General features: G+C 33.3%; 1 protein-coding gene across 1 annotated transcript in view; it reads right to left on the bottom strand.

Moving 5' to 3' along the window:
• LOC143064687 (uncharacterized) overlaps positions 1-14,777 on the bottom strand; it is a 70,500-nt gene extending 55,723 nt beyond the window's left edge. The window contains exon 1 of the mRNA XM_076237708.1: positions 14,554-14,777. The gene's annotated coding sequence lies outside the window, so the exon portion shown is untranslated. The remainder of the gene's footprint in view (positions 1-14,553) is intronic.
• Between the last annotated feature and the right edge of the window lie 9,872 nt (positions 14,778-24,649).

Genomic DNA, 24,649 nt, shown 5'->3' with positions numbered 1-24,649 from the left:
AGATTTGAGACAATAAAGGACATAGATTTGGAACGTCTATGACGCAATATTAAAAAGGACATAGATTTGCGGAGAGGACATAGATTTGAGGCCGGACATAGATTTGAGGCTTACATATATGACATGTATTTTGGTGGCCATTTTCGTAAATGGTGAGCAACCACTATTTTTTGCAACAGGAATCATTTCGTAATAGTAAATGATATTTTTTTTCATTAAAATTCTATAAATCTACAAAAATATGATTCTAAGAATTTGCATATTTTTTTAAGAAAAAAAAAATTTTTTACACAATTTTTACTTGGGGAAACAATTTCATTGAATTTGGAATGCTGTTATGTCTTTATATATATATATGTCGTGTGGTCTAGCGGGACGGCTGCAGTGCAGGCGATTTGGTGTCACGATATCACAGTAGCATGGGTTCGAATCCCGGCGAGGGAAGAACAAAAATTTGCAGGGGTGTGGAAATACTTGTTGTGAGCACTTGTCCCCGGGCAAGTGAAACCTAAAATTTTACTTGTCCGGAAAAAAATTTACTTGCCCTGATGATCCCAGTATTTCTTGTTAGCTAATATATGATTCTTACTTAGCACTGTTGTGCATCACAAACAAATGAAATATATTTGTTTATATGTGTAAAAGATTAGGAAAGTAGGAAATGGGTTGACATCAATGGGACAGAAACCTAACAGCTAACCAACCAATGAAATGACATGTAAAGGACAATTTTGGAGCAGTTTTTGACTAGTGTCAAGCTATCCAGCAATTCTCATCCTGCAATTCTCTTTATGAAAAGCTATCCTGCAATTCGTCATCCTGCAATTGCGTTTGGAAAACTACTTGAGCGACAATTTTGTTTTTCTTTAAAATCATAGTTATTGACATTATTTGTTCGAAAACAAGATTTATATAGAAAATCAAAGATTTTTATATCCCATTAACAAAATTCTAACTATAGTTTGTAGATTTCTAACTCATATTTACGATTTTGTAATTAACATTTACAATAAAAAAAATCATGACGATGATTCAAATAAAGTATTATCTATTAAGTCCAGGAAGTGATTCGTATTAACGCATGTTTAACCCACATTTGCAATTTTCAAAACTCATATAAACGACTAAAAATATAGAATTTTGATGTAAAATAAATTTGTTCATGGTATATCGACAATACAACTTCATAACTCACATATCCAACCCATTGCCTTGGCTGTTCTGTATGGCTAGGAATTATAAACTCTGCTCTAATAAATAGCTATTGGACAGTACTACAACGACAGGGCAAAGCATTTCTGGGTAAGCATTCCTAAAGGTCGAAAATTTCGTCCGAAACATGGAAATAAAGCCAAATTCGATAAAATACGCATTGGGGGCAACCACTTTCCGACTCATTGTCTCGGTAGTTCTTTATGGCTAGGGTTTATAGACGCTGCCTTAATGAATAGCTATTAGATAGTACTACAACGTGAGGGTAAAGAATTTCTGGGGTAAGCATTCTTAAAGGCCGAAAATTTCGTCCGTAACACGGAAAAATGGTCAAATTTGATAAATACGCATTTGGGTCTCCCACTTGTTCAAACCCATTGCCTCGGTTGTTCTTTATGGCTAGGGTTTATAGACGCTGCCTTAATAAATAGCTATCAGATAGTACAACAACGTGAGGGTAAAGAATTTCTGGGGTAAGCATTCCTAAAGGTCGAAAATTTCGTCCGAAACATAGAAATAAAGCCAAATTCGATAAAATACGCATTGGGGGCACCCACTTTCCGACCCATTGTTTCGGTAGTTCTTTATGGCTAGGGTTTATAGACGCTGCCTTAATGAATAGCTATTAGATAGTACTACAACGTGAGGGTAAAGAATTTCTGGGGTAAGCATTCTTAAAGGCCGAAAATTTCGTCGTCCGTAACACGGAAAAATGGTCAAATTTGATAAATACGCATTTGGGTCACCCACTTGTTCAAACCCATTGCCTCGGCTGTTCTTTATGGCTAGGGTTTATAGACGCTGCCTTAATAAATAGCTATCAGATAGTACTACAACGTGAGGGTAAAGAATTTCTGGGGTAAGCATTCCTAAAGGTCGAAAATGTCGTCCGAAACATAGAAATAAAGCCAAATTCGATAAAATACGCATTGGGGGCACCCACTTTCCGACCCATTGTTTCGGTAGTTCTTTATGGCTAGGGTTTATAGACGCTGCCTTAATGAATAGCTATTAGATAGTACTACAACGTGAGGGTAAAGAATTTCTGGGGTAAGCATTCTTAAAGGCCGAAAATTTCGTCCGTAACACGGAAAAATGGTCAAATTTGATAAATACGCATTTGGGTCACCCACTTGTTCAAACCCATTGCCTCGGCTGTTCTTTATGGCTAGGGTCTTACGGACGAATTGTCCGGCCTTTTAGAATGCTTACCCCAAAAATTCTTTACCCTCACGTTGTAGTTCTATCCAATAGCTATTTATTAGAGCAGAGTCTATAATTCCTAGCCATACAGAACAGCCGAGGCAATGGTTTTGAACAAGTGGGTGACCCCAATGCGTATATATCAACTTTGACCATTTTTCCGTGTTACGGTCGAAATTTTCGGCCTTTAAGAATGCTTACCCCATAAATGCTTGACCCTGTCGTTGTAGTACTATTTAATAGCTATTTATTAGAGCAGTCTCTATAATCCCTAGCCACAGAACTGCCGACACAATGGGTTGGAAATGTGAGTTGTGAAGTTGTATTGTCGGTATACCATGAACAAATTTATTTTACATCAAAATTCTATATTTTTAGTAGTTAATATGAGTTTTGAAAATCAAAGATGTGGGTTAAACATGCGTTCATACGAATCACTTCCTGGACTTAACAGATAATACTTTATTTGAATCGTCGTCCTGATTTTTTTTTATTGTAAATGCTAATTACAAAATCGTAAATATGAGTTAGAAATCTACGAACTAAAGTTAGAATTTTGTTTATGGGATATAAAAATTTTTGATTTTCTATATAAATCTTGTTTTCGAACAAAAAAAGTCAAAAACTATGATTTTAAAGAAAAATAAAATTGTCGCTCAAGTAGTTTTCCAAACGCAATTGCAGGATGACGAATTGCAGGATAGCTTTTCATAAAGAGAATTGCAGGATGAGAATTGCTGGATAGCTTGACACTAGTCAGTTTTTGAATAAAAATTGTAGCCAGTAGGTACATATACTAAATTTGAGGACAGTGATTGAAGAAATGTAAACTATATAATAGATAAACTATTGATTCTGTTGTGTTTCTCTGTACTGACACACTTGTTTTTTTCTTGATTATTTTATAATTGTCTTGATGGGCAATTAATGCATCTCTTTTATTTTCCACTTTGACAACAAATAATGATGTCAATGAACTTTCATCTATAAATAAGACTTCATCTATAAATAAGACAAAAACTTAATTTATTTTCCGAATTTCCATAGATAGCCAGGGGCAATCTGATATCCACGATGTCTGAAATTCTCACTTCCGTTTTTTTTTTAAATACTCTTATGTCCTCCATTTGCATTTAAGGTTTTCTACTCGACTCATGACTCTTTTTGTCTTGCTTGTCCACCTTTATATTAAGTATTTATCAATCTGAATCTCGATACGAAATATAAAGAAATGACACTTCCGTTAAATGATGGATAAAACCTAATCGACGATCCTGGGTCAATAGACAAAGCCAATGCAATGTTACGCGACTCGGGTTCGCATACTTATTATACGACCGCAAAAATTGAAAATTTTTTGGTCGTATATTGGTATGATGTTGGCGTCGTCGTCGTCGTCGTCGTCGTCCGAATACTTTTAGTTTTCGCACTCTAACTTTAGTAAAAGTGAATAGAAATCTATGAAATTTTAACACACAATTATGACCACAAAAGGAAGGTTGGGATTGATTTTGGGAGTTTTGGTCCCAATATTTTAGGAATAAGGGGCCAAAAAGGGCCCAAATAAGCATTTTCTTGGTTTTCGCACTATAACTTTAGTTTAAGTAAAAAGAAATCTATGAAATTTTAACACAAGGTTTATGACCCCAAAAGGAAGGTTGGGATTGATTTTGGGATGTTTGGTTCCAACAGTTTAGGAATTAGGGGCCAAAAAAGGGCCCAAATAAGCATTATTCTTGGTTTTCGCACAATAACTTTAGTATAAGTAAATAGAAATCAATGAAATTTTAACACAAGGTTTATGACCACAAAAGGAAGGTTGGGATTGATTTTGTGAGTTGAGGTCACAACAGTTTAGGAATAAGGGGCCAAAAAGGGGCCCAAATAAGCATTATTCTTGGTTTTCGCACCATAACTTTAGTATAAGTAAATAGAAATCTATGAAATTTAAACACAAGGTTTATGACCATAAAAGGAAGGTTGGGTTTGATTTTGGGAGTTTTGGTCCCAACAGTTTAGGAATAAGGGGCCCAAAGGGTCCAAAATGAACTTTGTTTGATTTCATCAAAAATTGAATAATTGGGGTTCTTTGATATGCCGAATCTAACTGTGTATGTAGATTCTTAAGTTTTGGTCCCGTTTTCAAATTGGTCTACATTAAGGTCCAAAGGGTCCAGATTTTTACAAAAATTGAATCCTTGGGGTTCTTTGATATGCTGAATATAAAAATGTACTTAGATTTTTTATTATCGGTCCAGTTTTCAAGTGGGTCCAAATCGGGTCCAAAATTAAACTTTGTTTGATTTAATCAAAAATTGAATAATTGCGGTTCTTTGATATGCCAAATCTAACTGTGTATGAAGATTCTTAATTTTTGGTCCCGTTTTCAAATTGGTCTACATTAAAGTCCAAAGGGTCCAAAATTAAACTAAGTTTGATTTCAACAAAAAATGAATTCTTGTGCTTTTTTGATATGCTGAATCTAAACATGTACTTAGATTTTTGATTATGGACCCAGTTTTCAAGTTGGTTCAAATCAGGATCCAAAATTAATATATTAAGTATTGTGCAATAGCAAGAAATTTTCAATTGCACAGTATTCAGCAATAGCAAGAAATCTTCAATTGCACAGTATTGTGCAATAGCAAGACATTTTCAATTGCACAGTATTGCGCAATAGCAAGAAATCTTCAATAGCACAGTATTGTGCAATAGCAAATATTTTCAATTGCACAGTATTCCGCAATAGCAAGAAATATCTAATTGCACAATATTGTGCAATAGCAAGACATTTTCAATTGGAGTTATCTTTCTTTGTTCAGAATAGTAGTTGAATCAACTTAAATCATTGTTTTATACAATATACAATGTATATTCACTTTTACTACCAAACAATCTTTACCATTCAGTGATAACAAGCACTTTATTTTACATTTTAATATTTTATGATGTATTTAAGAGTAGTTATTGTTGAAAACTCCATTAGAAATTTGAATTGATATCAGTTTTGGAAAAAGGGAAAGGGGGATGTGAAAAAAAATGGGGGGGGGGGGGTTAAATTTTTCTCATTTCAGATTTCATAAATAAAAAGAAAATTTCTTCAAACATTTTTTTGAGAGGATTAATATTCAACAGCATAGTGAATTGCTCAAACGCAAAAAAAAAAAATTAAGTTCATTAGACCACATTCATTCTGTGTCAGAAACCTATGCTGTGTCAACTATTTAATTTTAGATTTAAATAAGTTTGAAGAAGAAATCTTTAATTGATCTGTAAAATCTTGACATTTGTTTTGTGTAAAAAACCCAAAAATGTCAAAAATTTGATCACAATCCAAATTCAGAGCTGTATCACGCTTGAATGTTTTGTCCATACTTGCCCCAACTGTTCAGGGTTCGACCTCTGCTGTCGTATAAAGCTGCGCCCTGCGGAGCACCTGGTTTTTATTTATTTTGGTAATCGATCTATTTCCGGTATCATGTAATATTTATCGTCATGAACATTGATGTTTTTACTTGCTGAAGATTTGTTTCTTTTACATAAATTAAACATCTTTATACGTTTTGAAATTAATTTTATGTTTTTGTTGGATTTGAACTTTGACTTGTATATTTTTTTACTTGTCCACGGGCAACCAAGACAAACATAATTACTTGTCCGGTTGTTCAAATGTACGAGTCGGGCGAGTCGGGCATAGCATTTCCACACCCCTTATTTGCGAAAGCAAATTTACAGATCTAACATTGTTGGGTTGATGTTTAGACGAGTTGTATATACACAAGTTAATTGTTTTCTGTTTAGTATTAAATTTATATTAAGATCCATTTTGTTACATGTTGTGATCAATTTTATTTGGCAATCGCCAATGGCAGTCAGCAGGGTTCAAGAACATCAGTTGTTCGACCTGTTAGTCAAATGCGTTTTGTTTTAATATACTTCTTCACTTTTTTTGGTCTTTTGGAAAATGTTGTTTGTGCTGTATTTAGACCCTTCTACAACGAAATTTGTTTTACATGCACACGTATAAAAATTGCGGTTTTTATCCAACGCAATCATAGGTTTGAACGTAGTTTTCAATTTAGACTCGTTTATATTTTTTCGTTTGGGCTTGAATCATATTTTCCCTCCGGTTTATATGATCCGTTCATCCTATATTGACTCTTGAAAACTACGTTCAAACCTATGATTGCGTTGGATAAAAACCGCAATTTTTATAAGTGTGCATGTAAAACAAATTTCGTTGTAGAAGGGTCTAAATACAGCACAAACAACATTTTCCAAAAGACCAAAAAAGTGAAGAAGTATATTTAAACAAAACGCATTTGACTAAAAGGTCGAACAACTGATGTTCTTTAACCCTGCTGACTGCCATTGGCGATTGCCAAATAAAATTGATTACTAGGTGTAACAAAAATGGATCTTAATATAAATTTAATACTAATAACAGAAAACAATTAAAAACCAATTCTTCAGAGAACAATTGAAGGTCTTTCCACCTCGATAATAAGAATGAAATTTAAAAAACGATGTTAGAAAATGTCACTCCTTGTTATGTACTTTGGTTCTTCGAATTGATATAAAAAAATAAGATTAATAGGTATATGCAGAAGACTTATTTGTTTTGGTATGAACAGAAAATAATTTTTAGCAAAGGTCAAAATCTAGAACGTCAATTTGACCTTGACCTCAATTTCAAGGACATAGGTCAGTGATCTCAAATCAAAAGACCCCAGGTCAATCATTTGTATGGTTGTGGAGAAATACTGATTTCAAATACATAAGGGGAGAAAACTCATATATGGGTTAACCAAAACACTTCGACTGAAATAGCTTGAAGTTGCGCCTTTTTGTAAACAGTAATTTGGCAAACAAATCATATCATTAACTGTAACAGCTTCTTTTGAGTAACGATAACAAGCAAAATTCAAAAATTTATAACATGACCTTGACCCTCGACCTTGATCTCAAATTCAAGGTCATAGGTCAGTGAACTCAAAACGGAAGACCGGAGGTCAATCACTTGTATGGTTGTGGAGAAATACTGATTTGAAATACATAAGGGGAGAAAACTCCTATAAGGGTTAACCAAAACACTTAGACTGAAATAGGTTGAAGCTGCGCCTTATTGTAACCAGTTATTTGGCAAACACATCATATCATTTACTGTCACAGTTTCTGTGGAATAACGATAACAAGCTAAATTCAAAATTTAGATCATGACCTTGACCTTTGACCTTGACCTCAATTTCCTTCAAATGGACCAAGGTTTTCATATCAAAAGACTGTAGGCCTCTTCGACTTATAACGTATGAATTTATCCAACAAATCGTCTATCTTAAATTTTCAAAGGGAAATAACTCCCATAAGATGTCTTCCGATCACTCAAGTCAAAATAAACCAAATCATTCTCAAGAGTAGACGAACAATTTGGTGAAAACAGTTTGCTAAAATCTTTTACGGTTTTAGAGATATAGCGATAACAAGAAAAAGGGATGCGGGGAGATAAATCCTATAAGAATAAGTGTTCGGTCACACAGGGTGAGTTTTGAAACCCCCATTACTGTACAACATCATTGGCCAAAAAATCCATTCGATATGTTGTAAGACAAAAAAGCATCTCAGACGGCAGAAGAAAAAAAAAATAATCAGAAGAAAAACAAAAGGTCTTTCCACGAAAAGTGGAAAGACCTAATTAACTTGTGGCCACGATGTTATGCCACAAACATAAGGTGTTAATATTTTTTTGTACACCAGATCCGGATTTCGACAATAAATGTCTCTTCAGTGATGTTAGGGATCGAAACGGTATTTGGAAGGCCATATAAAATGTACTCTCATTTTTAGATAGACTCTTGATACAATGTATATATGTATATATATATAGATTGCCTAACAATGTAATTTTAACACACTATTTAGTATGTAAATATAAGAATGTTTAAAATATTTACAAAATGATGAAAATAAACGCAATATTTCGCTAGACCAACTAGCTTTATCAAGCGTGCATCTATCCAGGTGAAATGTAGATGATAAGAAACTTTTGCAGCTCAACGTCTATGTTGCACTTAACTGCCTTTAAAATAAGAAAATTTTGCAGCTCAATGTCTATGAGCTAAATCCTATACAACATATACATTGAGCTGCAAAATTTTCTTATTTTCAAAGCAGCTAAATGCAATTGCTCATAGACATTGAGCTGCAAAATTTTCTTATTTTAAAGGCAGTTAAGTGCAACATAGACGTTGAGCTGCAAAAGTTTCTTATCATCTACATTTCACCTGGATAGATGCACGCTTGATAAAGCTAGTTGGTCTAGCGAAATATTGCGTTTATTTTCATCATTTTGTAAATATTTTAAACATTCTTATATTTACATACTAAATAGTGTGTTAAAATTACATTGTTAGGCAATCTATAATTTTATTTGTGTAATTGAATTAATCTCTGTACTGATTTATCCACACTCCCTTAGATTTGTATGTCATGTGCTGCTATTTATAGGCACTTATATATATATATATATATATATATATATATTTTATATATTTTTAGCCCTTATCATGGTTCCGATTCATTGACGATATTGATTTCAAATGGCCAAAAAATATATTTACTGGTTGGTAGATTCTTATAGACTCTATATATATATATATATATATATATATATATACATATTTTATATATTTTTAGCCCTTATCATGGTTCCGATTCATTGACGATATTGATTTCAAATGGACAGATTCACAAGAACATCTTAATGAATTTCTAGAACACTGTAACTCTTTCCACCATTCAATAAAATTTACATATGAATCATCTATGGAGAAAATAAACTTCCTCGATACTACGAGTTACATCAAGAACGGAACCATTATAACGGACCTTCATACCAAACAAACGGACAAACATCAATTCCTTTCTCCTAAAAGTTGTAATCCTAAACACAGCTCCCGTGGTATCCCATTCAACCAGGCATTGCGAATCAAGAGAATATGCTCTACTGAAAATACGAAAAATGCTAGACTTGGACAACTACGTAAACACCTAGTTGTTCGAGGATACAAAAACAACATTATTGATAGCGCTTTCGAAAGGGCAAACAAAACTAGTCGCCAAGAACTTCTAGAGTACAAAGATAAGAATAAAGCAGCTAACAAAACACCCCTTATACTCACTTACCATCCTGATTTTAAAAATGTGTCATCCATTGTTCAGAAGCATTGGAAAATTATAGAAAATGATTATAATCTAAAAAAGTATTTTCATCACCACCAGTCATGGCCTTCAGAAGACCTAAAAACATCCATGACAAATTAGTGACATCTGTATTAGCAAAGCAGCCTACTCCATCTCCCGGTTGCTACAAACAATGTGGTCGAAGGGATTGTTTGTGTTGTAAAGCTGCCAATACAAGCAGTTCTTTCATCAGCTCCGTCACTAAACAAAATTATACCACCTACTCTTATTCCAACTGTAAAAAGGAGAACTCAATTTATATATTAACATGTGACACTTGTGGCATTCAGTATGTGGGTGAAACAATGGACAAATTTAATATTCGGCTCAATAACCATCGTTTATCGTACAAAACCAACAAAAACTGTCCTCTCACAAGACATCTTCGTTCAACGAAATATCCTTTGATAATGTTACTTTCCAAATCATAGAAGTCAACACCGAGTGGAACACCACGTCGAGAAGAAGAAGAGAAAATTTTTGGATCCACCAACTCCACACTTTAGCACATGATGGTCTTAACGAAAAAGACGAGAAAAGATACAGGAAAGATAAAGAATAATTTAGTACAAAGCATCGTCCTTTTTATCCCGTAATATTGGCCAATGGACGTTGCTAACTTCAACTACAAATTTTGTATTTTTAAGGCAGCTAAATCCAAGTGCAACATATATATTGAGCTGCAAATTTTTTTTATTTTCAAGGCAGCTAAATTCAAGTGCAACATATACATTGAGCTGCGAAAGTTTCTTATCATATACATCCGATTTCACCTGGATAGATGCACGCTTGATAAAGCTAGTTGGTCCTGAGACTACAACACGTGTGTTATAGTAGTCTCAGGTTGGTCTAGCGAAATATTGCGTTTATTTTCATCATTTTGTAAATGTTTTAAACATTCTTATATTTACATACTAAAAAGTGTGTTAAAATTACATTGTTATATATATAGGCAATCTATATACATATTTTATATATATTATTATTAAACTTTATATAATTAAATTTTAACAAATATATATTATATGTTATTCAGGTCTCAGACAGGATATATACTGTGACATTCCCGGCTTAGAGTTTATATCACCTGAGCCGAAGGCGAAGGGGATATAAGCCCTAAGCCGGGAATGTCACAGTATATACCCTTTCTGAGACCTGAATTACACATATATTACGGATTACCCCTGACTTAATGTTATTTTCCAGTGCAGGTATTTGTTGACAACACATACATATTGAAAAACCCAACCTGATATGTTCGGCATACGTGAAGGATTTTCTAATTTGCTGTGAACATAATTTTATCGTGTATGTAATAATTTATAATAACACTTTTAACATTAAATTAAAGTATCAAAAGTGTTAATTGCGTGATTTTGTATCAAAAATGTATTATTGACTGAAGCACGTCATTATTTTCCCTATGTGAACCTCTGACAGTCTGATGACTTATGACTACGTCACATAGTAACCGGTGTTATGATGACGTTTTTGAGGTTCCAATTGGGGATAAAAACGTCGTATATACCCCGGCAGTTTCCTGAATATATACTGACATCTCTGTGTTGTTATCCAATCAGAAACCTCGACACATTTGTAATCCGTAATATATATATATATTATCCTACTACAATCTTAAAATTTTTGATTTTGTGTAAGTACATCCTTTTCTTTCTTTTTTTTATTTGTCCAGCACGCTCATATAACTTAATACAGCTCTGTGGCGGGTCCTGGGGGAAATAACATTAACGGTACCAATTTTTCTGCACCAGATGGGAAAGGGGTGGTGAAGTCCGGATGTTGGAACCTCCTTTTAGACCATCAATGCATAGTTGAAACCCCCTTTTATCCTGGGTTGGGACCCCTTATAAAAATGGTTTGATAACCTCTTTTTAAAACTGGGTTGATCCGCCCTTTCAGCCGAATATCACTGAGTTTTTTTGTTAAAATTTATTATATAATAATATAGAATAGAATTGAATAAAATATGTGTATTCATCAAATTAGGGCCCGAGGAGGGCATATAGCATACAAACAATAACATATGCAATACACAGGCAATAGATATGAAACATGTGTAATAAAAAAAAATACTGCACAGGAAACACACACACAACAATATAATAGCAGTGTATTATATGTGATTATTTTTTACAAAAATAAATTCTGTCAAATTGAATTTTGCGACTTTTTCAAAAATATAATATGAACAACAACTGTGCAAAATAATCATATGGGAAATATAGCCATATGATTGTTTTAAATGACTATACATATAAATTTACAGGTGCATTGGTGAATAATAATTAAAGATCTGTGTATAAAAATGTAAACATATTTAAAAAAAAAAAAGACGTATATTTCTTTAAAGACAATTATTTATAATTATATATTTTCAAGTAATTTATATAATGACTGACGAACCGCTGCTCAACAGTCTATTATTACATGTATTATACACTCTACATATACCGGTTATAATTTTTCATCTGACAACAGTTGGTAGACAAATGGTAGATGTTGATTCTCCTTTGAAAACATATCAAACATTATCCCTAAATAGGAATGCTATCTTTTTTATTTCATGCTGCTCTGTCTGTATATATATTAATTTTATTGATTTAATCAATACACGTGATTCCGCTAGTTAACACCAGAGACATATGTGTATATATGTCTCTGTTAACACGTTTTACTGGTATATAAAGGGTGCCTATAAAGTGCGAAAAAGAAACGAAACGAAACGAAACGAAAAGAAACGAAATCAACATTAAACGAAACGAAACGAAATAGGAACCAACGAAAAGATAAGAAATGAAACGAAATCAAATTACGGATTACTTTATTTTTTTTTTTCAGCTATTTAAAACTAATTAAAAACAAAACTTAAAAAAGATCATAAAATACTTAGACATATATATAATACAATATTGTATTACTAGTGTATGTGCCTTATTGCCTTTAATATTTACTTTGATTGTTACCGGCACTTCAAAACTTATTATACTAATTCAGACCCAGCCTCTTTAATGATTGCTTCAAACATAAACCAATCAAAAAACTGATCGATGCCACTTTGATTTACGACCTTGCTTTTCAAATCACTTTGAAGATTGACGGAGACAGCTATATCCAACACAGACCAAAACGACGCGGATGTGAGCAGCCATGTCACCGTACGGTCTTCAACAATAAGAAAAACGTGCACTATGTGTAGCTATAAGTAGTATAGAGGAGACACATATAAAACAATATAACAATGTAAAAATCAGTTCTGAATTCGACATGATAAAACAAAATTACCAACAAATAAATTTCATAAAGTATCGTTCAAAACTTATGTAAATTACTGAAAGCTAGTTCAAAGAAAATTACAACTTCAAAATACAGTTTTTAGATTTATACACGTCCAACAGATTATTCTACATTTCAGACAAACAGAGAAAGCATGACATGTTAAGATTTAATGCAAAAAAAAATATTAGTATCGACAAGATTTAGAGGTTTCTGATTAACGTTATCATTTATTATTTTAAAGCGGCATAGTTCTTAGGATTATGATGTCATCGAATCTCAAATTTATTTAGAGCACTTTAATTACACTGCATTCTTTGAACGTTTTGAAATGCCTGTTATACAGATGACGAAGGATGTCTTCCAATCTCGAGCTTCCAATTGTCGTTCTCTTAATTGAATGTGACGTCAGTGACGTGACTTAATTAGCACCTAATGTGAAGTTGCATGAGCAATACGAAGGATGTAGCTTGTGAAGCAAGATCTACTCGCCCTTTCGGAGTATCGGATATATTACCCCTGTGTCTGGTGCCTTGGTTCACATTAATTTTTTCTTCAGTCTAAAGTTTTGCATTTCCATGGCAATAAATTTCTTTCGTGATTTGTAAGTTCCAACGTTCTTTTAATATCGCCCCTAGCTACATCTCTCAATAATTTGTCATCACACGGATGATATCTGCTTTCAAGATAGTCCGAAATTACTCTGACGTCCAACGGCTGTTTTGCTAGACAAGCTGGGGCGTGGACACTGGCAAAACAGCCGTTGGACGTCAGAGTAATTTCGGACTACTTTCAAGAATGGTCTCAGTCATGGTGCTTATAGGAATTTGTCGTTTGGAAAATTGTTATCTGCTGCTTCTCCACTATTATGTGTTTTTTCGTGTGGGTGAGTCAACATTGACTGGCCTCTCGGAATTAACGTTCCGGCAATTGTCATCCTGGCTGTTTCATGATACACTGGAGCATACAAGTATAAAACCGACTAAGGCACAGACCATTTGACTTTTTTTTTGTGGTGGAGGGGAGTCTGATCTTTTTATGTGGACCGGATTATTGTTTTCATTGTTCAATGTAGAAAATTCATTTGGGTTTTTTTTTTATTGGAAAATATGGACAAGATTATTTTTTTTCAATCAAAGTGCCCCCCCCCCCCCCCCCCCCATAAAGTCAAATGGTCCGTCCCTAATCGTGTATGTCTAGTATAACATATAGAGTTCATAATCAAATATCATATATTGTGTTTAAGTCGTTCCTAAACTGCGGCTTGTTAACAATTACGCTGAATTTCACAGGTTTTTTTTTCTCAATTTTAAAAGTAATTGTATCAAACTAGACACTAAATAATATAAATATAATCGGCTTAATATTCAATTTGATTTAAATTTTATTCCTATTTCGTTTCGTTTCTTTTCTTTTCTTTTCGTTTCGTTTTGATTCTTTTCGTTTCGTTTCTTTTCGTTTCTATAAATGCACTTTATAGGCACCCGTATAACTGTCTTCTTGTCATTTTTTGCTTTTCTTTCATTTATTTAAATTTCTTTTTCCTCTATTATTAATTGGTATCAATATATATAATGAATTAATAGTAATGTAAATATTTCTTACCTGAGATTGGTGCTGTCAAAATATAAATAAAAGGTAGGCTAGGTGTTTTAATCACGTGTACACACAACCGTATTACAGCTGTTCTACTTATCCTTCCACATAAAAGATTTATTGATTGTTCTTACCAAGTAGCAGGTATTTTCCAAGCCTACTGTTATTTGTATATTGCAGTAACGTCAATATTAGTATCGACGTCACTTAATTGCATTTTTTTTTATTAAATAACATTAGATAATAGGTGCACTATAAATATTGAATGCTGTTCGTGTGAAGGTCGCCCTATTAATATCTGACAGAAAATACCGATCAATTTTAGCTCACATGGTCAAAAGGCCACGTGAGCGATCGGGCTAGTTTATACCGAGGATTATACAAACCGTATGGACATTCGGAATGCTTGTCCAGTCATGTAAAAGAATGATTTTTGGAACTATTGGAAAAATTAATAATCATTCAGAAAGTCAACTTTGTTCCTGCATGTTGCGTTGATTTTAACATATCTTTTTCTGATTTTGAGCATTCTTGCATGTCGTTGATTTTAACATATCTTTTTTCTGATTTTGAGCATTGGAGAAATCTGACAAAACGGATTATCAGCATACCACTTGCAAATATAAACTCGAATATGTCTTTTGATTGCGTTGGCCATTTCAATTGATATTTTACAGTGTTTCTTTCTATGTTGTGATGTTACACTATTTATTCCGGTGATGTCACACTATTTATTCCGGTAAGGGTGAAGGTTGGTACCCATCAGTAAAACGTTTATGTGAGCCAAAATTTGTTCCTGTGAAAAAAGTTCCAGTGGAACCTATATCACAGGAAATATGTTGTGGAAGAACTTTTTTCACAGATAATTTCCATATAATTTGTTCCATCTCTACAAAATAAGTTCCACACTTGACCTGGTGAAATAAGTACTTGGAACCCGTGTTAAAACATTGAATGCTTCAGCCAATATGAACAAATCTAACACTCCCAAACAGCTGAAAAATTCTGGCAGATTTCTGTCTTTTGGGTTTTCAGTGAAAATATATAAAATCTGATTATATCCTACATTATTAAACTTACAAAAAAAACCAATCCTTTCAATCTCTGAAGATCTGTTTATCTTTAGGAAAAGGAATGACCTTCAGTGTCCAGAATCAAATGCCCCTTTTCACTATATATCATGTTTTCATTTAGTAGACTACATTTTATGAAAGAAGCATAAATACTTATTTTCTATGAAAATAGGTTTGAGCAGAACTTATTCATTGATTTCTATGAAACTGTGTGTACAATACATGTTCGGTTAAAATAAATATCACAGGAACAAATTTAACTTTTTAAAAACTTTTAATATTAATTGGAACAACATTCTTGGAGCTGTGATTTTTGTTCCGGAACTTTCTCATTTGGTCAAAAATTTGTTCCCACGGAACAAATGTCACGCAGTAATTATTTTTTTGACACATTTACACCCGCTTCATTTATTTGCACCTGTTCTTAATCAGGAACCTGATGTTCAGTGGTTGTTGTTTGTTCATGTCGTTCATAAGTGTTTGTCATTTTTCTTGGATGCAGAGTTTTTGGTATCATTGGTACTCATACCACACCTTCTTATATCTATATAGCAGGGTACTTCTTCACAACCCAAACTGTGTTTGCAGTGTGGCTCAGGGAAAATGGGATTAGCTTAAACATATTTTATTGTCTAGATATACAATAGGATTGGATACAAGTTATAACAACTTAAGATAATCCTCTCCATATAAGTACAATATACAAAATTTCAAGATGACAGCAATTATATATTTCAGTACAATATGAAAAATCTATACAATAGATATAGTATGTTTAAACAGTATAACAGTTGAATACGAGTACATTTTAAGATACAGCAACATTAATCAAAGAATCTTTTTGTATGGCGTATATAACTATGTACATTTCTGAAAAGGATTGTGTTTTGTTCAACACTAATTTCGTCTGTTCCAAATAAAATATGTTCTATGGAGATATCAGCTAAGTGTTGAATGTTTTTTAAAGAGCTGATTTCTAAAGTTTATGTAGAGTGGACATTCTAAGAAAAAATGAATCGAATCTTCTAATGGACACCCACATTTACAACTTGGGTCATTTACTAAATTAACTCTGTATAAATCAGCTTTTAAAGGACTACATCTGTGTCGTAATTTTGTATGTAGTATATTTTTCATCCTGTTTCCAATGAAATAATATTTAGGTACCAAAAATGAAATATCATTTCTCCGGATGGTGTTTTTGAAATTTGGAGATGATTGTATGGAAAATGGGAATGAGATATACACTCCTGTATTACATTAAAATTAACGAGAAGCGGCTCAGTGACGGATCCAGAAATTTTCATAAGTGGGGGTCCCACTGACTGACCTAAGAGGGGACCCGCTCCAGTGATTCCTTATATAAGCAACCAATTTTTTTCCCAAAAAGGCCCCCCCCCCCTAAATCCGCCTATGCGGCTATAATCATTCTTTTCGTTTTATTATAATGTTTGATCGTGAGCTTATAAAACGAACAGAAAGATACTTCAGCATCTAACGTGCAAAAAATTGAATTCCATTTCTCAGTGTCTTCATGCAGTGCTTGCGTTGGTAGTGTTTATCAAAGTATGGAACGCCAAAACGGTTTTTGTACGATTTTAAAATCATATGGTGTGATTTTGTCATTATAAGATGTGTTTTTGTAATTATTTCATTTGCTTATGATGCTTTTGTAACTATATATACTTTTATTTTTAGATTTTTGTCATTACATAAATGTACACTAACATGCAATTGTATGACCTGATATAACCTTAAAATTATATGGTGTGCAAATATCCAAATCAAATGATGTGCTTTAACCATAATATAATACGACTCTGATCTTATGTTATGTACTTTTTTTGTTCTAATATTGTACGGAAACAACATTATGTGATATGCATTGGACATTATATAATATATAAATCACCTGTAATTGATGTCCATTTTTATATTATACGTTTTGCAAACATCTTTATTTGATGTGCATTCATATGTCTTTTATATTATTCCACTGTTTATACATATTGATAGTTTAATCAGTATTTCATTGGTTGAGACTATCCCACGTGTCATTGAACAAATCTTCATATTCCCCTCCGATTACCCGCGGTTAACTTTAAATAAAATATTTTGATAGGGTTTATTTTAAAAATTATTTCAAATCTAAAAACAAACAGAAAAGAATAAATAATCAACTAACTTTAAATCGGTACTGATTATCATTGTGTATGTTGTGTTTAGTTATAAAACAAAACGAATTAGAAATCAATTATGTAAATTTTATATTCAGAAGTAAAAAAAAGTTTAAGCAGTGGAATAAAACATTCGTTTCCCTTGGTTTCGTGAGATATGAAGATTTGTTTACCCTCGAAAAGTCATATTTCTTAATCTACTTTATTATATCAGTAATTATTGGATTCTTTTATGTTGACAGTGCACACTTTCATAGTACTTTTCAAAAGTAAATATTAAATAAGCAGAACTTGCCCTCGTGACATATGATATTTCTTGTGTGAACAAATCTTCACATTTTCCTCAGACACGGGGGAAAAATGTATAATATTCCATTATGAGAATCATATTTCCCTCTGAAATGTCGGAATTACCATGTACGACATTATGCGCGGTTAAATTATTATCAAATTTATTTCAGTCGATAAAACAAAAAGATTAATAATAAAATGTTGATCTGTGGGTATTTCGTGTTTAGTTTAACTTATAAAAAAAGCGGATAAGAAAAAAAAAATGAATGCAAAATAATACTTAATGTATTGATAGTAAACGAAAGCATAGGCAGTGGTTTAAAACATTCATTTCCCTTTGCCTCGGGAAAAATGAAGATTTGCTCACCCTCATGAAATATGAATATTGTTGGGTGAACAAATCTTCATATCTCTCTCAGGCACGGGAAATGAATGTCCCAAGGCAGGAGCCTGTATTTAGTGGTTGTCGTTTGTTTATGTGTTACATATTTGTTTTTCGTTAATTTTTTTTATACAAGTAAGGCCGTTAGTTTTCTCGTTTGAATTGTTTTACATTGTCATATCGTGGCCTTTTATAGCTGACTATGCGGTATGGGCTTTGCTCATTGTTGAAGGCCGGACGGTGACTTATAGTTGTTAATGTCTGTGTCATTTTTGTCTCTTGTAGACAGTTGTCTCATTGGCAATCATACCTCATCTTCTTTTTATATATGTATTTCATTACTCTAAATATCAACACAACAATGTTAAGTCAGCTGTCATTTCCTCGCCGGGATTCGAACTCATGATATTGGGATATCGTCATAACACCGCATTCACTGTGACCAGCGCTCTAGACCACCTAGACCAGAGACATATATACTCATGTGTATATATGTTTCTTCCTAGATTGAACAGTTTGTCTTTATATTATGTACACTATGCTTTATATTATGTGCAAACTGCATTTAAGATGCGCGTTTGTCCTAATATAATGTGCAAATATGATTTGTATATTATGTCTCTATATTATATGGACACCGTCATATATTGTGACAACTGCCTTATATAAATTTTGCCCTATCTAATATTATTAAGTGCAAAAATCTTTATATGATGTGTAGATCTATATGTCTTTAAATTATGCCCACTCTGCTATATATTAAATGGAAACTGCCTTATATGATTTGCGTTTGTCCTTATATTATGTGCAAACATCTATCAATCTAATTAAAAAATAGAAGAGTTCAATATGGAGAATAACGAAATCTATATCTTAATTAGATTGATAGATCCTGTTCCACATGTAGCAACTGTCTTGTCGCACTAACACCTGGTAATACATCTTATTCGATAGGTCACATTCAGAGAAAATAGGACGGAATTGTAGTTACGATATATGGAACATATCTGCTATCATATGTGAAACGGATATTTCATAACGGTCAATCTACTCGTGACGGTATCTTAAAATTAACAAAGGGATGATTTCAACTTCATTACTTCGAACTCAAAGTCTTGGTTTGATTGCTTCCTTATGATCAACAATCATCTATGAAGGAAATCATGATTGCAAATACAAATACCGGAATATCGTAGCAACTGAGAGACATATACTCAGTATACAGGCGCTGCTTGAATGTTGCCACATAAAAGTGGAAAGTGCAATTTTTTTCAATATCCGCACCTAATTTATCCCACTTCTAGAAAAGATAGTTTCACAATGATTTTGACGCTCACTTTCGATTGCTTTTAAAATTTATTACACTATTAATAATTTAGAAAGAGGTTTCGTGGAGCACTTGAAAGACCCATGCTGCAATATAACGTTGTCAACACTTATATAGTTTAGGTATATCCAATAAGATCATCTTTGGTCGAAATTCCAAAAGAACACAGAACAGATCTATGGTTATCCAGGATTTCTTTTTTGGTAAGTGTCGCGGGGGTTTATGTTTCGTTTTCAAGTAAATTGTCAATAACGAATTCTTTTATCAAGCAGTTCAATTCCAGTGTATTTAGAAATCCTAATGAAGATAGTCTAGATGTGAACAAAAATAGAAAAAAAAAATGCCTGTCTCGGAGAAAACCTGTATACAAATGTTTCCTAAAGTTTCAAAGTCATTTCCAGAGTGTGTAATAAGATCTATGGCCATTATTATATTTAAGACATTGAAGCTAGTCGAATTAATTTGTATCATTTTAAAAATCATTGGCTGTTCCACGAATATGTGTCAAATACCTACCACATCATTAATATTGTTATACATAAAAGCATCCCTGTATCAAGTAATTATATAACCACTTTAAGTAGCGATCAAAGACGAATATTTTGAAAGCCAAGGATGTATATAAGTAATGAAACAGTTGAATAGTTTAATGACAAAAAAAAAAACCTAAAAATAATACTAGTAGCCAAATCCAATTAATTTCAATTTGCCTGAGAGAGAACTTTAGTTTCTTAATAATTTATAAATTTATTAAGGAACAATAAGGAAAGTTTTAATCCTGGTATCTATGATGAGTTTAGCTTATGTTATGTTATCTTGCAAATCATGTAGGTACCGAAGTATTAACGACTGAGCTGATAATATATCACGGACTGATCGTCCACAAGCTGCATTATCGACAGTGCTATATTAAATGAAACAACACTACACGAATTGTATGTGCTTTTGTGGATTTACCTTGCTCAGGATTTCTATATATATTGATGTCAAGGATGTATAAGAACCAGAACAGTTACAGAGCTTAAAGACCATTTAAGGCGAATTTTCTTGATTCTGATCCTACGGTCAACTTTCCTGATCCTGATCCTAAAATTAAATTTGAAACAACTTGTTTTTTGGTTAATCTTGGGTGATTTCCTCATACGGTAAACCGTTGCTCAAAGTAATTTCTCATGGCACCTATATTAAGTTTGCGGCCACTGATGATAAAGAACACATGATTTATAATTTCTACTTAAGAGTTGAAGATCTAAGGTTCTTTTGGTTGAAGGAATATAACCCAGATAACCGCTCACAGAATATCGAATGTGCATCAAAGTTTTTGGCAAAAGCGCTTCTCCTGCTGTGGCAACATACGGATTACTTAAAGACAGTTGTAAACCTTTGGTTCATATGTCAACAGGGATTTTTACGTTGACAGTGAGGCTCATTTCGTAGCCCGATAGTGAACTAGTGATTCATCTTATAACATGGACATAGAGGGCGCTGAAGACAGATGGTAACATTAGGTTACACATCGAATAGAAATGGCGTAAGCAAGGCTTTCCCTACCAATAATGTTAGAATGGATCTCAAGATTTTAAACTTGTGTTAAAGACTATTTTCTAGTACAACATAGCATTGGCCTCGGCTAGGACCTGAATAAAGATAGCTTTATACACAACCCATTGCAAGACGATAAACCCTGTACCCGAAGAGATATTCTTCTGCAATTGAACAGTATTTTTGATACGATAAAATTTCTGTCACCACGTAGAAAAAGCGAATAGATTTTTTACAAGATGCATCTCCACCAGATATGATTTTTTATCACAGAGTTTTCAAGAGAAATCAGTGTTGGACAACTTAGAAGTACATGTATTTTCAGATGCCTCTGAGAAGCAGTTGTGGCTTCAGCATATTTGAGAGCTATTGACAAATTTTATAACAATACCATAATATTTATTACCGGAATTTGAAATATCACATCCAAAAGTTAAGATGATCCGCAGGACTCTTACTAAGTTTTATTCCGATAGTAAAAGTGTGTTGGGATATATCACTTATAAGACAAGACACTTACGAGTCAAATAGAGTTGGACGCATTCTGTGTGTATCTCCTTCAAATCAGTCGCAGTTCGTCTCAACACATTTAAACCCCGCAGACAGCAGGACAGTTATTCAATATTTGTTGATATGGAGAACAACCGATGGTTTCTTGGATCAAAATGAATGAATAACAGCCGAAGTAGCTGAACATGATGTCAAAACATTATATCCGTTAGTCAGTCCTAATGATGATAAGGAGATTAAAACGGAGATAAGTGCGTCGAAAACTTCAATAAATGCGCTGATGCCAATAGTGGAACGTTTTAGGAAATTTTCTAGTTTGAAACTGCTTGTTAAAGCTATACCACTGCTGCAAAATGCGTTTCATTTTAAAGAACAATTTCGTGCAAAGATTTGTGTTTTTGTCGAATTGTCAGTAGCCTGATAGTTATCAAAATTCTGCAATATTCATCTTCAAGGAATGTCAAAAGGAAAGTAGTTTGCAATATATCAAATGTTTGGCTGAAGGCACAGGAATTTCAAAAACAATCCTCTTTAATCTCTCTTTCGCCATTTTTGGATTCGCAATGTTTGGTTTGTGTAGGAGGACGTTTTGAAAAAGAAAAAGCATGACTTCCGAAAGGAGAAATTAACCAATTTATCATTCCGAAAAATAGTAACATTAGTATGCTTCTTTTAAAAAGACCATTATCACAATTCAATAAAATTTAACCGAAGACGGGTGAAGGAGCTCCAGATACTGGATTCTCATAGGAGCCAAACGATTCATATTGTCATTCATACAAAAATGTGTAGTATGCAGAAAACCTGGAGGAAAATTTCAGAGAAAAACATGCCGGACTTACCTCCTGATAGACTAACACCAGGACCGCCATTTACATTTGTAGGTTTGAATACCTTCGGACCTTGGCAAGTGCTAACTCGTAAGACACGTGTATGATTAAAAATGATAAAATGTGGGCTATTTTGTTCACATGTATAACTACAAGAGCAGTTTATATAGAGGTGATAGAATCATTAAGCAGTTCCTCTTTTATCAATACACTTCGTAGGTTCCAGTCATTACGCGGACAGCCAAAGTATATCGATCCGACCATGGGACAAATTTCATAGGTGCCACAAACGATTCAAATATCGAAGCAATAAATGTTGAAAATGGGACAATTAAAAACTTGATATTTGAATCTGGTTCAGTATTGAACCCTCCCTACATGGATGAGTGCGGGAGAGGATGAAAGGTGTCTCGCGAAGGTTATTAAATGTTGTAATCTTAATTTCTACTAGTAAAAGTTTGACTCATTAAAGTTTAACAACATCTTTAGCTGACGCAACCGAATTATCAGCGCAAGACCCATTGCTCAAATATCATCGGATCAGGAAATGCCTTTGATTCTAAGTCCATCAATGCTCTAATTAATAACTGGAAAACAAGACTACTTATTTGTGATAACAGTCACTTAAGGATATGTATCGTGCACAGTGGAAACACGTGCAAGTACTATCTGATATGTTCTGGAAGCATTGAAGGTCAGATTTTTGCAACAGAGACGAACATTGCATGTTGACAAGGACAATATAAAGGTTTAAGATGTAATGAGATTGGCCACTTGGTATTGTGTGGAGGATGTTAAGAAGAAAAGCGACGATGAAAAACTACGCAAGGCTCGCATCCGCATATATAAGGAAAGAATATTCACGATCAGTCTACCAACAAAACCAGTAAGTAAGATGGTTTTGTTGGTAGACTGATCGTGAATATTGTGTACTATTGTTTGTCTGTTTGTCCTTTTCATTTTTAGCCATGGCTTGTCAGTTTATTATCGATTTATGAGTTTGACTTTCCCTCTGGTATCTTACGTCCCTCTTTTGAATACTGTATGAACTCTTTTAAAAATGAACTGGCGTTTGTATTTTTTGGACGTAAAAAATTGACTTCGATAGCAATAGTTTTTTGTTAGAAGTAGTCAAAATTATTTTTACATTTAATATATTCGAATTTGTAAGAAAATGATATCAAGGGAATGATACCCGACAGGGTGTACTGTTACCAATGGTGTTTATTTTTTTTTTGTTGTTAAAAAAAATGTACTAGTATATAGATTTTTCATACATTTTCCCGAAGTTTTTTTAGTGTTAGATTTGTTCTATTTTGTTGTTAGTTTCTGTCCCCCCCCCCCCCCCATCTTTTATTGTTTCCTAAATTGAAAGCAAACATGGTCACACGCATTCAAAAGTATCATAAACTACGACAACTCACAATCTTTTTACCAATATCACAGCACACATATATTTGCATGTAGAACTCATTGTTTCATGGTTTATACCTGTTTTATGATTCTGTTGTGTCGTTGTTCTCCTCTTATATTTGATGTGTAACTCTCAGTTTTAGTTTGTAACTCGGATTTGTTGTTTTTTTCTCAATCCCTTTATAATGTTCGAACAGCGGTATACTACTGTTGCCTTTATGGCTATATTAGGCACTGATGCAAAACAAGTCCCATCAAATTTTGATAGAAACAGTGTTTCAATGCGAAAACAGCAGTTATGACTACTAGGCTTGTGATACACTTCGGGACTAATAATCCACTAGCGGGGTATTGGCTCAGTGGTAAACTATGAGACGATATCAGTTGTTAAATATCTCAAATGTTCTGTAAGTTACATTTGTTTTATGTTTTATTTGTTAACATTTTTCTACACTTTTCGTCTTTTTTCTTCATCTCTGCTTCATAAACTTCCACCTCTTTAAGGTACGACAACGGAGACTAACGATGTTCTTCACAAAGTTGTGTTAAAAATAAGCAAG

Source organism: Mytilus galloprovincialis, chromosome 2 (assembly GCF_965363235.1).
Source record: "Mytilus galloprovincialis chromosome 2, xbMytGall1.hap1.1, whole genome shotgun sequence".
Lineage (NCBI taxonomy): Eukaryota > Metazoa > Mollusca > Bivalvia > Mytilida > Mytilidae > Mytilus > Mytilus galloprovincialis.
This window is presented reverse-complemented; position numbering and strand designations above follow the sequence as displayed.